Source organism: Tamandua tetradactyla, chromosome 7 (genome assembly GCF_023851605.1).
Source record: "Tamandua tetradactyla isolate mTamTet1 chromosome 7, mTamTet1.pri, whole genome shotgun sequence".
NCBI lineage: Eukaryota > Metazoa > Chordata > Mammalia > Pilosa > Myrmecophagidae > Tamandua > Tamandua tetradactyla.
Window position 1 is genome coordinate 126011918 of NC_135333.1, and position 17766 is coordinate 126029683.

Genomic DNA, 17766 nt, shown 5'->3' on the forward strand with positions numbered 1-17766 from the left:
TAACTTTTCAATTAGAGTCTTGAAGGAACACCAATGAATATTAACAAGCAGGACTATTTACTCACTGTCTTTTAACATCTATTTTCATTTTTATTTACTTTTTTGTTTACTAGAGAATTGTAGGTTTACAGAAAAGTCATGCATAAAATACAGAGTTCCCTTATTGAAAGAACGTTTTTATAATTGTACTAGTAACTATAGTCCCTAGTTAACATTAAGGTTCACTGTTTGTGTTGTATAAAACTATGTTTTTCTGTTGTATTTTTTAAAAGTTTCATGCTAGTAATATATATACAACTTAAAATTTCTCCTTTTAACCACATTTTAACCACAAATCAGCAATGAATTATATATTCATTGTGCTACCATCACCACTATCCATTACCAAAACTGTTTTACACTCACTGTCTTTTTAAAATAAATTAGCTAATGATATATTTCATAAATATGTGCCCATTGCAATCAGAAACTTATTAAGTTATAGTGTTCATTTCAGAACTTTCTATAGTCTGGGAGAAAATAATATCATGGTATCATTTTTTATATTCTGGTACACATATTTTAAATTGCATTTGACTCACAAATAAATTTCGTGGTTTTCAATAGGTGTGAAAACGGAATGTAAGGCAGTAAGAAATATGGCACAGGAGTAATTTCAAGGGATGTGAACACAGTGCTAAGTCAGGAGAATTCTCTTGGTTCCACTCTTTGACCCTTTCTGGACTATTCTTTGGTCAGTCCAAAAGGTGGAATTCCAAGAGGTTAAGATGTTCTGTTTTAGGGGATCCCATGCAGATTTGAATTTCTGTTCTTAGTAATCTTAGCTGGAGTAGGCAGGCAGTGGGACAGACTCAGTCATCTGTGGGGAATCCAAGAATGCTTTTCTGCAGAGAAATTCAGTGGAATTTTGCCTTCATGAAAACAAAACAAAACAAACAAAAAACTTATTTGTAAAATGTTTGCTTAATTTCTAATTCTTATTTAAAATGTCCATATAGAAAATGACTATATAGAAGTCAAGTCTCCATAACTTCCATTATTTATCTCTTTCACTTTACTTCATGATTTGTACTCCTATTGATTTTTCAATTCTCATGATAATTGTTTCTTCTTCCACAGAGTTTTTCCCATTTCCTCCAATTCTGGGTTAGGTGCCCTTCCTCTGTGCTTCCCATACTAAAGGGCATGCTTTATAATTGCCCTTTTGTTAAGTCTGTTCCTCGAGAACTATGGATGAGTGGCTGTAAGAGTAGGGATCAAGCTGGTACTGCTTCAGATTGTACTCTAAGTACCTGGTATACTGTCTCCCAGAAGCCAAGTTGGTCATTCAAAACATATGTGTTGGATAGATAAATGAATGAATATCTTCCTGTGGTTGTCAGAACTCTAAGGTGGACGAAAAGAAAAAGCTTACCTAGACAATAGCTAGAAATGAGCAAAGGAGTCCCTAAAATATTGTGACAAATGATTTTAAATTCTAAAAGTTATATTTTTAAAAATAGCTTTTTCTGTCAGCAGGACTGTAGCCCTCTAGCAATATATACTCTTCTATCTCTTTGCCCCAGACAGTCAGAACCAATCCCAAAAGGAATTTATTTTAAAAAGAAAATCTTTGATATGTATGCCCTGGCTTGATATTATTGGATAGAAAATGAAATTGAAGTTATTTGTTTCCGAGTTCCTTGGTTTATCACTACTGCCTATTGCTGATAAAAGATACATATCAAGATATTGTTGACAGTTTGATTTCACCTACAGATATCCTTTACTGAACCTGTTTAATTTGTTCTCTTCTTTTCCCCCTTTAGCTTTGTACTTTTAGCTTCTAGTGGCTTAAATTAACTCCGATGTAAAAGCAGAAAAAAAGGAGCCAGAATTCAAAGAAATGTTTCCCTTGAGTGTAAGTGATTTTCAGCAGTTTGTTATTAAATCTTTAAATAATTAAATACAAGAGAAAACATGAAAGTGACATTAAAAAGCCAACCGTATGCTGAAAATATAAATGGGAAGGAGGAATGAAGAGATAGCCATAGAATTAAAACTGCTCTTTATTAACCTTGCTCTCTGCTGCCTATGGAGACAAAATTCTATACATGATCAGTATGCAGGATCCTCTTCTGTGGCTGGGCCAAGCTACAAGGAAGAGAAAAGCTCTTTGTCTGAAGGAGATTGCCAAGCTGAATGGCCAGCAAGTAGGGAGACACAGGCAAAAACATCAAAATGTAGATATGATGCGTGGGTCTTCAAAAGGTCTTTCCTTCAAGTTTTGCTTTTTTTTTCAAAATCTGAATTTTTCTCAAGATAACAAACTTCCTTTCCAGAGCAAAAGATCTGCATGGTAAGGTAGCATATCCACAGCAATAAGATTACAGAAAGGTGCCACAGGTTACTCATGGGAGTGACTTATAATTAAATATTAATTATAAGACCAAACTGTCTATACAAGGAAAAAGAAGACAAAAGAAAGCCAAGCCAAGGTCCTGAATATGGGAAATTATACAGAATGATTTACTGCATGACTGAGAAGGAGCGAAGTTGGGAGGTCCACCTCTTTTTTCACCACCTGTGTGATTCAGGCACATCCCACCCTGTATTACTGGTCAGCCACCAAATGTTCCTGTCCTGCTCTGTGCATGTAAATGAGCAAATTCTCTCAGATCTGCCTGTCAAGTCATGAACACATATGCTACACTTATTAGTACTCAGCACTGTGTCAGACATTCGATATTGAAGAACATAAAAGCGATTTTTAATATTGAGGAGTTTGGGGCAGACAAGATATCTCTTTGAGAAGAATGCACAGAATACTAAGTGCCCCAATGAATGGGGCAGACTTGAAGGGCCCGTCGGGGGGGGGCCTTACAGAGATAGTAAACCAGTCTTTGAGAGCTATTTGTCAGATCTATCTCATCTTCAACACCAGCCCATGAATCAGATAGCATATCATTCTCTACTTACAAAAGAAGGAACTAAAGTGGGATAGCATAACTAGTCCAAGGTCACACTGCTAGCAGGTGATGGAGCCGTGGTGAAGCCCAGGTCTATAAAATTAGGTTAGGAAAAATTAACCTTTGTCTCATATTGTTATGAAACTGTGGACAATCAATTCCAAATTGCACAATTACAGCAGCACTGGAATCTCAACCTTGATCATTCAGGAGCAATTTTAGTAGATATGCTACTGTATTATTCTCTCATTTAAAAAATTGTCGCATAGGGGGTGCAAGGGTAGATCAGTAGTAGAATTCTCGCCTGCCATGTGGGAGACCTCCGTTCAATTCCCAGCCCATGCACTTCTGAAAAACAAAGAAACAAGCAAAACAAACAAAAACGAAAAACAAAACTCCAACAAATGGTGCTTGCAATAACAGATACTCACATGGAAAAAGAATGAAATGTGACCCTGCCATACAGCATACAAAAAAATAAATTGTCACATAATTTTAAAACTGTGATATTTGTAATGAATTCTCAGTTAATATTGTGGTTTGATTTTCTTCATCCCCAATTTGGGTGTTGCTTGACCACTAGATTGTGCGTACTTCTGAGATCAGGAATCATGTCATATATATTAGGAGCTCAATAAATATTTGTTGAATGGAAAAATTAATGGTCAGATTGATCTGTTTAGTTTCCCTTTCCCCGCAACAAAAGGAAACTTGCTCTTATTTTAGAATTAGTCCTCACTTATTGCACTTTCTATACCTCACATCTAATACGTTACAAAATCCTGTTGGCTCAACCTTGAAAATATAACCAGAATCGCTGTTGTCACCCTAACCTGAACAATTGTAAATTCTTGCCTGCACTTCTGCAACATGCTTCCAATTGTTCTGCCTGTTTTTATCCCTACCCTTCTATGAACTATACTGCAACCTAAGGCTTCCTTTAAAAAAGAGAGTCAAATCTTGTTTCTCCTCTCCTCAAAGCTCTAATAGCTTTTCATATTACTCAAAAAATATCCAGAGTCTATATACTTGCCTATCCTTGCTGCATCTTGGACCATATCTCCAATCATTCACCCTCACTCACTGGGCTCCAGCTTCACCAACCTCCTTCAAGGCACAGAGCACACTCCCTTCTCAGGCCTTTGTACTTACTGTTCTTTCTGTGTAGAATGCTGCTTCTCCAGATATCCTCATGACTGCCCTCAGTTCCTTCAGCAGTCTGCCCAGATGTCACTGAATCAGAGAAGACTTCTCTGCCTACCCCATTAACAATTTCACATCATCCCACCAAAGCCATATTCTACCCTGATTGCACTTAATTCAGCTCCACAGTACTTATTGTATGTCTGTCCCCACTAGCATAGAAGCTTCAATAAGACAAGGCCATTGCTTTGCTCACTTCAATATCCCCAACACCTAGAAAATTGCTTGGCACATAGGAGGCATCCATATATATTTGTTAATTGAGAGTTAAGTCATTTCATGGTTGTTTGCATTTCAAAGCATTTCACATCAACTCATCAAATCCTCATAAAGTTCAGGCAACTTTGTAGGACACATGCACACTCTGAAGAGAGTTATTCCTAAGTGAAGTGATCTGCCTAAGGTCATATTGCTCAGAAGTGCCTTATCAGGTCTAAAAACAATGTCCATTCTTTTCACAAAGCCATGCTTCTCTTCTGAGACTTGAACAACCTGGTAAGTCACTTACTCTCTTGATACACAATGTTCATTTCATATATCATCATGCTGGAGTAAGAGGTGAGGTATTATGTGTGGGTCAAGGAATTGGACAATTTCGAAGATTTGGGATTTGAAACACATGTGTTATGGCAGTGTCCCTGGAAGAGTGCCCTTCAGGCTTAAAGAAAAGTTTGTGTTCTTGCTGATATATGTTCTTGCAGAGGAATGTACTTGAGCCCATTCTCAAAGAGACCCTGTTCTCAGAAAGGTTTGCATGACTTTGAAGTCCTTTGAGGGTGCCAATCCTAAAGGAATCATTGGATTCCCTCATATTTAGACTTCTTTTTATCACTCCCTCATCCCATGTTCCTTATGTCACTAAAGCACGAGGTCTTTGGGGGAAAAATCCAACATTGCCTGTTAGTCATTCTACAGGGTAGATCAGCAGAAATAAAGTGCAAAGGTAGCTTCCTATCTTTCAAGAAACTTCCAAGGAACTTTATGCAGGAAAGGGATTCAGTAACTGGAAATAGCACTGGTTTATTGTGAGAAGAAGGAAAGGACACTTTTATGTTTAATTTCTATTACCTGTGAGGTATGCATTCCATTGCCATCAGTGATAAGCTAGAGGCATGAACCTCTAGTTTAGCTTCATAGTACTTCATAGTGTAGGAGAAACAGGGACAGGAAAAAATAGTAACAGCAGGACAGCTGTGTTTCAGGGCTAAATAGATCAAGCCATATTTTCTGTTGGTGTTTGTGGGTTTGCCATGTGTTTCGAAATCAAAGGTTCCTCTTGATTTTTTGTTTCACACTCTTAATTAACTAATGTACATCCATTAAGAGTGCTCAGAAGTGTGTTTGGTACACAATAAATGTGGTTTGTATACACTGTCCTCAAGAGGCTTACAGCTGATTGCATATTAGGATATTTTTAAATAGATTAGTGAAGGGAAGTTAGCAATATATACTAAATTATATTTCCTATGATTTCTTTGGAAGCCCTATCACTTGGTTATAATGTGTTCTCTCAGTATCTGACACAGCCTCCAAACATTTCAGCATTTGGAAACTAAAATTTATTCAACATTCACCTGTCACCAAGTATTTATTGAGTGTCTACTATTTGCCTAACACAATGCTGGGCATGGAAGCACTGTGTAAGAAGATCCATTTTCTGAATTGATGTGCTCCCTCAGGCCTTCCCTGCCCTCCATTCTCTTCTTCTTACTAGGAACTCTGCCTTTTAGCCTTTTGGTAAACACAGGAGACCAATCACCAGATACCTAGGGAACAATATTTCATGTTCCTCAGGGGTATAACTCCTTGACAACCAGCCTGAGAGCAGGGAAACAGACCTGTCCAGCAGCCAGAATACAGAAGAAAAATTTATTACTATTTCCTATTTCCTTCACTGGAAAAAAAGAGCTATGGCCTATATTTTGACATTTTAAGAAGACTTACAGGAGTTATGCCACATCAAATGAGCTGACGTTATGACATGCTGACACTAATGTTCAACAAAGCACATTTATTGCAGAATTTAAAAGCTAGTCACATATTTCCTAGATTTTTTTATTACTATTATTTCTTCTTGGGCCTGCCTATCTTGAGGTTTTCAGCAATGGAAACTCTCCAGCTTCATTCTTGAGAATGAAGCTGACACAGTGCATTGTACATATTCCCTTATCTCAGTTCAACAATGTGGCTGATAAATCATACACGGATTAGTAATTATTTCAGCATCTTCCTTTGAAGGGTAATTCAAAGTATTCTAGTTTAAGATTCTAATATTAAGAACAGTGGAGGAAAAACACCCTTACTGCTAGACATTTAGCAATGTTTTGCCTGTTTTGCTATGCTTTGGTAACAAGAAAGCATTTTTTTTATTGCATAGAGCTATCTGCAGTCGTTGAAATTCCTAATGTTAATCAATATTGAGTATCTGCTTTTTGTTTGTCCCATGTGGAGTATTCAATTCAGTCCAATAATACTTTGATGAGTACCAACATGGATACAGTCTTACAGCAGATGCTGCAGTGCACATGCAGATGTATATACAGTCTAGAGATGACAAAAGACATGCACCTAGGTACATATTAGACAAGGGCAGTGCCATAAGAAGGGCATAAACCAAGTGCCATAGGGTTCAAAGGCTTGAATCTGCTAGATTATAAGCTCCATGGAAGCTCTATTTTATGAGGCATTGTATCACGAGGGCTTTCCATATTCTTGGCACAGGGTTCTCAATAAATACTTGACTGAGTTAATGAAAATTCCATTTGGGGATGAAGGTGGAGGGTATAGGTTAGACAAAGCTTCATGGATGATGTATAGCTTGAGTTGATTCTTAAAGAGTGGGGAAGATTTTCAACAGCTGATGGCTGTAGTGAGAGGGTATTCCAGGTAGCAGACAAGGTGCTTGTTAAGTCATGGAGGCTGGAAAGCCTGTGTGATGTTCTAGGGAGAGTTTGATTAAAGTGTACAAAATGTACATGGGAGAAATGGAAAGAGAAGCAGAAAATGTTTGTTGGGGCCAAATCATAGGACATTACATGCTAGGTAGGTAGTTTGAATTTGTGGGCACTGGAGAAACATTGAAGTATTTTGATCAGGAACTTAGGCATGATCTGAACTTAGGAAAACTGATAGAGAAGTGAGATGTATAATGTAGCTTCCAAGCTTAATTGTGTGTCAGGATTAATTGGGAAGCTTTATATCAGGCAAATTTCTATGCCCCACTCAAAACCTAACAAATTTGGATATGCATGAATCTGTATTTATACCAAATTCTCAAGGTAATAGCCAACCCAGCATTTTCATAGAATTCCAGATTACATGAGTCTGGTGTCAGTTCTTCTAGGAACAAGGCATGGGAAGAGGGGTAGGGAAAAGGATGGGGACAAGCTTGCAGACTCATCTGGGTTATCTGTGAGAAAAGGTCAAGAGAGAGAGTCCTGAGGTCACAAGAGCCCAGTAGCAGGATGGAGAGACCAAGCTTGAGCAAGGAGCCAAAACAATGAACCCTTGAGAGGAAAATCAGAACCTGAGGGGTTCTATACTTGGTGTCTAACAACATGAGCAGGAGATGGCAATGAACAAGCAGAGCATGACACATGGCATACCATTTTTCTCAACCCCTCCACCAGCCAGAGAAGGCCCAGGGAATAGCTTCCCAGCAAACAGTTGAGTATATCAATCATTATTTCCCCATTTCAGAACTTTTATTTGTATCTTATGCCTGAATGGAGACGTTGTGTGATAATTCATGTGTACTCAGATAAAGTAGTCATGAGAAGTGCTGGTAAGGGTCCTCAAACCCAGTGTTTCTTTGTTGTTGATTTTAACTTGAGAAGCCTGCAATAATAATAATCCAAGAAGACAACCTTTATTTCAAGGGTAATTCAATAACTGCAGAAATAACAGCACTGATTATTCCAACATCATAGTGAGATTTTCTACATGCAATAAAAGAATCATGCAACACAACTAGAAAAACAAAGGGTTTCAAACAGTTCTGAACTCTTTGAAATGCTATTCTAATCAATATGTTTAAAAGTCTATTGTAGGGAAAGATGAATATTGGGGGCGATAGGATACACATGAAAAATTTTATTTTATTTTGTTTCTTACTTTTAAAAGAACAAAGAGTTATTTAAGAAATACAGGCCAAAGAATTTGAAAAGAGGCACCTGGTTAAGTTAACACAGTGGAAAAATCAAAGCATAGGGAATCAAAAGAACTGAATGATATTACAAATAACAATAAAATAACAATAGCAACAGTTCTACACTTAATTTAATGCTTTCTGTGTGTCAGGTACTGAACTAAGTACTTTACATGCATTATTTCATGTAAGTCTCATAAAACATCATGATGTTTGATATGATTCTCATTTCCACAATTGTCATGTCCATTTCACAGAGGGGAAAATTGTAATTCAGATATGACCGCTTGCCTGGCCTCAAATAACTCTTAGACGATGAATCAAAAAACCCGAATCTAAATGCGTGCCTCTAACCAACGCTGCCTGGCTTTACCAGTAACCAGTTGTGTTATCTTGCTTTGCATGAATCATTCATTTAATCTTCTTGACAACCCCAGGAGGCAGGTACTATTATTCCCATTTTATAGATGAGGTCACTGAGGCACACAAAGTTTAAGTAACTTCCACAAAGGCATACAGTTAACGAGTAGGGAAGCTGGAATTGGAATCATGTAATTTGACTCAGAGTTTGCATTTCAGTCTAGTGACATGTACAGAAAGAGGATATCCTCGCATTCTTGTTCCTTTCAATATTTTTATCAATGTTGTGTTATAGTGTTGATGCCACGGGCGGGCAACAGTGGCTCAGTGACAGGCTTCTTGCCTGCCATGCTGGAGACCCAGGTTTGGTTCCCTGAGCCTGCCCATGCCAAAAAGGAAAAATGTTGATGCCACGATGTTGTAGAGGCATAACAATTACATTGGATTTGGGATTCAAATAGAATCAATGGCAGGAGGGAAAGCATGAATCTAACAAAAGGAAATTTAAGTGAGATAAATATCAGATCTTGCCCATGGATCAAGAAAAACAGCTACCCAACATGGTGAAGTGGGATGAAGAAAGAGATGTGGACCTCTTTGGGCTTGCTAATAGGGGAGTTTTAAGTGACAATAAGTACAATATGAGTTAACGGTGTTTATTAGGACCTTGCTTCCATCTCCTTAACAACATACACAAATCTAATGCCAATTTAGGATAGTAATAGGATGTCTCTCTTTGTGACTGATCAGAAGAAATAAGGAGTACTGCATTTTTGTTCTAGGCATCAAAATTTAGTATGTTAGAAACATAAAAGAAAATAAAGCCACGTTAGAAATGATTGAAAAAACTGTGGCTTTTTACCCAGGAGAAAAGAAGAATTTAGAGGATAAGGTAATAGCTGCTTTCATGTATATGAAGTAATTTCAAGGAGAAACTATTATTTCATTGTTTTGCCTGCTTCTCAGAGGTGAAAATAAGAATATGAGTAGAAATGAAATTTCAGCCTAATGGAAGGATGATCTCTTTAGAAATTGGCACTTTGGTAAGATGGAACTGGTTGATTCATAAGAGGTGTTCGAACAACCCAACTATTCATCAGAATAACCTATGACAGTCTCCACAAGCCTCTGCCATAGAAATGCAGCGAGGTGGTTTTGATGGTTCAGTTAGTATTGAGAACCACTCACTCAATGGATAATGGTAAGTCATGACTATTTATGAATGTTTACCATGTACCAGGGATTGCATTGTTCTTTTCTTTTTCTTTTTTTTAAGTTGTATCTTTACACAATTGTCTTTAAGAATCAAGGCTACTGGAACACAGATCAACAGTTTCAGGTACTTCCCTCTGGCCACTCCAATATACCATAAGCAAAAAATGACATCTATATAATGCATAAGAATAACCTCCAGGATAACCTCTTGACTGTTTGAAATCTCTCAGCCACTGAAGCTTTATTTTGTCTCATTTCTCTCTTCTCTCATTTGGTCAAGAAGGCTTTCTCAATCCCTTCATGCTGCATCCCAACTCATCCTGGTTTTCTGTCCCACATTGCCAGGGAGATTTTCACCCCTAGGAGTCATTGTCCCATGTAGGGGAGAGGGAAATGAGTTTACCAGCTGAGCTGGCCTAGAGAGAGAGGCCACATCTGAGCAAAAAAAGAGGTTCTGTGGGGGTGACTCACAGATATTTAAGAAAATATGCCTGACTCCAGGCATATTTTAAATAGGCTTAGCTTATCCTTAGCAGGAATAAGTTTCATAGGGGCAAACCCCAAGATCTTAATTAGTTTGTTCTGGAGGTTGTTTTCACTCTTTTACCTAGGATTTTCTTGCTGGATGGCTTTGTTCTCGATATGTTCTTTGACATTCAGTTCAATTTGTTCTAGACCTCTAGCATAGGTTCTGTTTAACTGGTCAGAATTTTTCAGTGTTCTTGTTTTTCTGTTTCTTGTCTTGCCTATATGGACCCCCCCACCCCCCGTTTTTTTGGGTAGAGTGTGTCCTCAGATATTATTGACACCAGTCAGATTTTCCCAGACTGGACAGTCCTACATCTCAGGAGGATAGAGCAGTAGCCAGCATTATTTTTCCCTGAGGATGAGATCTTGCAGGTTGTCAGACTTTCCAATGAAGCCTCTACACTCTGTGCTTTTCCTATCCTCCCCAGCATGTGGTGTTTGTCTGCCCATGACTTCCCACCACCTTAAAATGATAAGTGCCTTTAATTTCAGGAGACTCTCCCTGCTGCAGGCATAGTTGAAACTGAGGTGAGGTAGTATGATGGCTTTAATTTCTTCAGTTTTCTAGTCCCTGAGGCCTGACTTCCTCGAAGGAGGGATTCCACTTGAGCTGGGCCACACCTTGTTTTTCTTGGGAAAGATAACACCCTTTAGGGAATTAACTCCTTTCACCTGACTAGTTACTTTGTCTCTCAGACAGGCTTAATTCTGCCCTTGCTTGGGGTAGTGCTAGAGCCTAAGAATGCTTCCAGATCTATCTAATCAACTATTTAAAAAGTAAAAGAAAGTGGAAAAAAAGTACAACAGAACTTCTGCTCCTCAGGTTTGTCAATCAAGAGCTTAAGTTGGTACATGGCTCTATGTATCTCCAGGCTCTATGTGTCCCCTTTACTTATGGTCCAGTCCTTTTCCAGTATTTTGGCTGTCCAACTCAAGAAGCCTTTGGTTTTGTTTTTTCCTCTTCAACCCACCCCCTCTTGACTGGGGCAAAAACTCCTAGTTCCTTTAGTACTTATTCCAGTTTTATCAGTGCTGGGAGCCTGTTTTCAATAGTCAGAATTTGTTAACTAATTCTGCAATTGGAGCTTAGTTAAGCTAAATCCTTGCTAGTAGTAAAGTGTGTTTCCTTTCCCCTTGGGGAACTAGCCTGCCATGCCTGGGGGTGGGGGTGGGGGGATAGGGCACTGGCCTCCATGGCTTGGGGGTCTTACAGTTCTGTGTGGGATCTCAGCAGTTCCACCTGGTCCAGATTGGTGTACACTGTGTGTTTGGTCACTAAAGTTCCCCCAGCAGTTGTTCTGTACCATTACTGACTACTTACTAGCTGCTCTGGAGGACAAACTAAATTCCACCCCTCACTATGCTGCTATCTTTCCCCACCTCCTGCATTATTCTTTGCACAAGCAATGTAATTTGCAACCACATTTCATTGTCCTATCAAAATTTTAATGCAGTTATTAAGATCTCTTTTACAGGTAGATTAAGCCAAATTAAATGATTTGCCCAAGGTTTCCTAGAGTGGTAGAGATAATCTGGTAGGTGCCTCTATGTAAAAACCAAGGTGGTGGAGGTATTGGGTAGGTTATTTGTTATTCAGGCTCAAACTCAGAGTAGGTGAACAGGCCTGAGAAAACTGATCACTCTCAAACTGCTTTAGATTTGAGATAACAGGTTAGAGTCAGTGAAATTTTGAGAGGGATTTTGAAGTTGGAAATTTGTGATTTTGTGGCCAGCTTCAAGTTCAAACATACAATGGATTTCAGGTTAGAATTTATAAAGATAATGAACTTTATAAAGATTGGTATTTATAAAGATATGTTTATGGCACCAGAAATAACTAGACTTGGGAATTGTTGAGGATTATTGCCTGTAATAGATATAGGGAAAGGAAAATGCTCCAGGTCAATATAATGAATATTACTGAAAGCAAAGTTCCAAGGAAAAAGAAACATGATTTGAAGGATAAAGTTGAGAAAAAAGATTCAGGAAAGAGTAGAAAGATCTCTGGGGTTTTCATTATTAAGGTAAAAATGATCCTCCTATGTGAAAATGCAAGAAGAACTGTTGTAACTGGTAATTTCAAAGGTGGAAATACATAATTGTCTTCAGATTGGGACAGATCTGAGCTCCGGTACAATTGCAATATTTACTAATTGAGTGACCTTGAGAAAGTCATTTAAACTCTGTTGGCACAGTTTCTATCTGAAATTAAAACTGGGAAAAATAATGTGGTTTTAGGTAAGTTAATGAGATAACACATAAAAAATGTTAGCACAATGTCGTGCACATAATAAACTATCTATTTGTTTATTATTATTTTTACATGTAAATAATTACAAGAGCCCTGAAATTCTTGGAAAGGCTTTTAAATGAAAATGGAACTAACATTTTAAGCATAACTTCATTGTTACAAATCTGAAATGTGAACGAATGGCTTGAAAGTTATGTTTGTTGTGCTTTGCTTTTGAGATCTTGGAAAGTCAGTTTCTGAGCTGTTTGTATAGATGAATCTGCTGACTCTGAGGATTGACTACATGGCTTTTTCTGTTTGTTTGTTTTTAAAGGAATACAGGTATATTTATTCCAAGAATCATTTACTAGGATTTTTAAGCACCCTTCCTTCTGTAGAGACCAAGTGAGTGATGATGTGCTTGGAGCTCCTATGTTTCCCAGTCTGAGCTCCCATCTTCTGAGGGTCCTGAGAAGGATAGAGGATTGGTCCTGAAGTTCTCATGAAAGGAGGGTGATTCCATTTATGTGTGGGCCAAAACCTGGGGGTGGGGGCAGAGCAATACTGGGGGTGGGGGTGGGGTGGCAGGACAATGCTCACCATGGCTGCAGGACCACTTGGAGGTAGGTTGAAGTAGTTGGCAAAGGCTTCTTCTGCTGCTGCAGGAGGAAGAGGAAGAATTCCTGGCAGTCCTGGAACAGGCTCTAGCTTGATTCCAGAATCTGTGGTTCTATCCTTCTCTTTTTATTTTTCTCTGGCTGCTTGGGATCATCCCCATTTCACATTGAGCCTGTGACCATTGACAGTCAACTTATTAAAAGACTCTTTGGCAGCTACTTCTACAGTTTGCCTTGTTGCAAGTTGGATGAAAGCACACTACTGTCTCTACACAATAGTTATTGTCCGAATTTCTCCAAACTGATAGAAATTATTTCTTAGATTTGTCTCAGAAATGGTATCTCCTAGACTACCAACATATAATGTGGTGATGCTCTCATCCTCTGGTGGGTCCAGATGAGGCATTGTTGAAACCCGCTTTAGAAGCTTATCTGCCGCAGGATCATTGATTCCATAATATTGGTCTTTGAAATTCTGATCAGCAAGAAGGTCATCTGGATCTGTAGGCTTCTCATGTCTGTATGGACATTCCTCTCCTCTTTCACATTCTCCTTTCGCCCAGAAGGAGCAAATGTGGGGTCAATTCCATTTATAGTAGGATGTGGTCCAGGCCAGTTTGAGTAGCATGTGGATGTGGCTTTCTCTAGCATACCTACTAGCTGTGTTCCATCAGAGTTAGAAAAAAAGAAAAGCAGCGGTGGCTTTGTAGTTGGGAAAGATGTGACTACATAGGTTATTAAGACCTCTGTGGCTCTTGGTGTTCCAGAAGCCTAATGAACATTCTGCCAGTTTTACTTTCCATATTTTAAGAAAGTTTTTTAAAAAAACTTTATGCAACAAAAGTGTTCCTGAATGAGTAAGCTAAAATTTTATAACCAAATAGGAGTTTACTAGAATTTTCTTTAAAGAAATCTTACCACCATCCGTTCACTAATCCATTCATTCACTAAAAAGCAGGCATTTATCAATTGCTTACTGTATCCATTTCTATTTCCATAATAGTGCTGCAGATAAAGACCCTCAAAACTCTGTGGCATGGTTTAGCATTAGATTCTGCAGGTCAGTGATTTAGTCTGAACTTGATTGGGCAGTTCCCCTGGTCAAGTGGACTCACTCATATGTCTGGAGGTCAGCAGCAGGTTGGTTGATTTAAGTTGATCTTGGCTGGGTTGATGGGGCAACTCAGCTTTGCTCCAAGCATACCATTTTTCAGTAGGCTAGCATGAGTGAAAGCACAAGTAGAAATATAAAGATTTTTTCAAACTTCTGCATGTTCCATGTCTCTTAACATCCCATTGGCTGGACCCAGAGTCTGAGTAGAAGGTTGACGGTGGGTTGGGTCATAACAGAATTATGTGGTAAAGTATGCAAATACAGGAAGAAGAATTGGGCTATAGAAGCAATCAATCTACTATGCCTACTGTGAGTAAGACAGAGACCAAAGATGATCCTTTATAGTCTCTTCCATTAAAGGTCATGCAAGTTGATCATGCAGATCAAAGCAGATACCTAAATAGATAATTATAATGCATTGTGCTAAAGGCAATGATAAGGATATGCTCAAGATATTATGGGAACACAGAAGAAGGCATTTCAACCAGCCTGGGGACTCTTAGAGAAGGAATTTGAGAGAATCATGTCCTAGAGCTGGGTCTAAGAGTATAAGGAGGGAGGAAAGATCTTTGCAGGTAGAGAACGCAATGTGAACAAAGACTCATAAATATGTGCTAGGAACTGCTGGTGTCCAAAGAATGAGGAAGCAGGTGGCAAGTGGTTGATGGAGAGGAAAGCAGAGCCTTTATCCTGTGCATCATTTCTTACTCCATAAATACTTACTAAGTACCTATTATATACAAGGCACTGGGCAAGACATAGGAGATACAGAGTTTTATATGACAGACCAAATTCTGGCTTTCCCAAATTTACAATCCTGGAAGTAATATTGTCACATGTGAATTTTGTACACAGAGCACTCTGATTGCAGTTTAGATGACAGATTTGAAGGTTACAAGATTGAGAACAGGAAGATCAGTTAACTGGCAGTCCTTGTGATTTGGATAAGCTATTGTGAAGACCAGATAGAGGATATGGAAGGAAGCATTAGATTTAAAATATTTGGGAATAAACAGGAATTATTGATCAGTTTGATATAGTGAATAAAGAGGGGAAGGAATCAAAGATTATTTCATGGATCTTAATGCTATCTATTCAAATAAAAAATTTAGAAGAAAGAACAGGACTAAGGGGAAAGACAATTAGTTTTGTTTTGGAATTGATGGTTCTGAGGTGCCTGAAAGATATCTAAAATGAAATATCTTGTTTCATGATTGGTTGTAGAAGAGTAAAGCACAGAAGACAGCAACAGACTAGAAATAAAGATTTAGAACTAATCTAGAGAAAGTTGATAGTTAAAGTCACAAAGAGTGAAGAAGATCACTCTGGGTATATTATTTTGCAATGTGAAAATCTTTCCTTTAATTTTTTTAGGGGAGAACAATACTTGTTTTGCTCTTTTTAAATGAACAATATAAAGGAGAAATCCTATTGGAAGCCTTTACACAGTCTATCTTCATTTTACCTTGTAGCATTGCTTTAACGAGCCTTTCTACATGCTGGAGAGTCATTTGATAAAATTCAGCCTGCTGTTCTCTATCACACTATTGGTAAATTAAGGACTGAAAGAAATGTCCATAATTTGAAAAAGGGTATCTATTAGAAACCAGCAGTCTGTTGTTTGAATAGTCTTTTGCTTGCAAGGTATAGACACTCCTTTAGAACTCACGTAAGCCAAACTTGAAAAGAGTGAGCGTAGAAGTGGTTTCTGACATGACTGATGCAAGGAACAAAATTATTTCAGATCCCTTTCTCTCTCTATCTTCCACCCTCCCCTCCCCTCCCATTTTCTATTTCCATCTTCTTCTCTCTGTGGTAAACCTTAATCTCTTTCATTTAATTTAGGTATTTTCCACATGACAGGAAACATGGCTGCCAGTAACTTCAGATTCACATGCCTCCAGTTTTGTTACTTGAGTGACTAGAGAGATTTCCCCTCCCTCGCCAGCTCCAGTAGGAAAAATCTGGGGAAACATTTTTATTGACCGGTCTTGAGTTTTGCCCATTTTTCAGCCAATCACTGTGTCCAGGGGAATGAATCCTTGATTGACTCAAAAGGGATCACATTTCCAGCAATCAGTGGGAGGTGAAGGGAGGGAAAGGGTAGGTTCTCTTACTAACAAGGATGGGAAGAAGGGAAGGAAACAGCAAACATCCTACTTAAGAGTGAGCCACTCGGAACTGTCCAGTGAGATTAAGAAAAAGGCTCAGATGCTCCCTCTCAGCACTATTATTTGACATTATTCTGGAAGTTCTATCTCATTGAATGAGATAAAAAAAACAACTCCAAAGAGAAATTTGAAGTAAAAGTATTGGAACAGTAGAGACAAATATATTTTTAAGAAGATTAATAAAAGGTAAATATATCATAAATTATCAAATAATACCACAAAGGCACTTTAAAGCAATGTGGTGCTGGTATAAGAATAGAGTCTACTCATCACTGGATACAAGAGGTTTCTAGAACCTCTTGTGTGTGTATAAGGGAAGTTAGTGTATGATAAAAGTGACACCTAAATTGGTGTAAAGATCATAAGCTATTCAGTCAATGGTTTGGGGACAATTCAGTAAATGGTTTTACACCAACAGGGAGAAAAGTTATATCTATTTCACAATTTGTTCAAATTTTTTAAGCTATAATTTATATTGAAGCAAATACAGAAACTTATTTTTCTTCTTGGGTGAGAACACGCTTCAAAAGGAAAATCTGAAACCCAAAAGCCATAAAAGAAAAAAGGTTGAAATTTCAAAACTTCTTTACAGTAAAGGCCACTATAAGCAGAACATCAAGGAGAGGCATAGATAAAATATATACAAAACATACCTCCCTAAATAATATTCTTACCATAGTAACAATCAATATGAAAAGTACTATTCAGTCCAGACCAAGTTTGTGCAAAGTACAGGCTGGTGCTGCTGCGAGACTGAAAAACATGCCTGGCACAGAAGTAGACATAGATGTGTTAGGACTTATGAACAGGAAAGTTTCTCTGGTGGTGCTGATCAGGAGGAATCGCACTCCACAAAGGGGCAGGAGTGCAAGGGGCAGTATGCATATGATTTTAGAACATACATTCCACATAGCATGAGGACATTGGGCTTCTATTACAATCATTAAAAGGGTTTAAGACCTGATGGTTTACTAGGATTAATGTTTAAGACCATGATATAATCAGTGCCATTTTACATCTATGATTACATTCCTCCCCCTCCAGGAAAATTGTTTACTTTCTCCACCTTTGTCCTGGTTCAAGCAGCCTTGTTAAGTGCTCGGGGTTTCATCCCCATTTAAGAGGTGGCCGGGACCCTGGATGTCCCAAAAGACAAAAGACCACATTTTAAAAGTGGAAAAAAGTAAGCACGGGCAATTCTTAGAGATAATACAAATGACAATCACAATGAAA

General features: G+C 38.2%; 1 pseudogene; it reads right to left on the reverse strand.

Annotated features, from left to right (window-relative positions):
* Window positions 1-12991: 12991 nt before the first annotated feature.
* LOC143690662 (pre-mRNA-splicing factor RBM22 pseudogene) lies at window positions 12992-14172 on the reverse strand (annotated as a pseudogene).
* Window positions 14173-17766: the final 3594 nt, after the last annotated feature.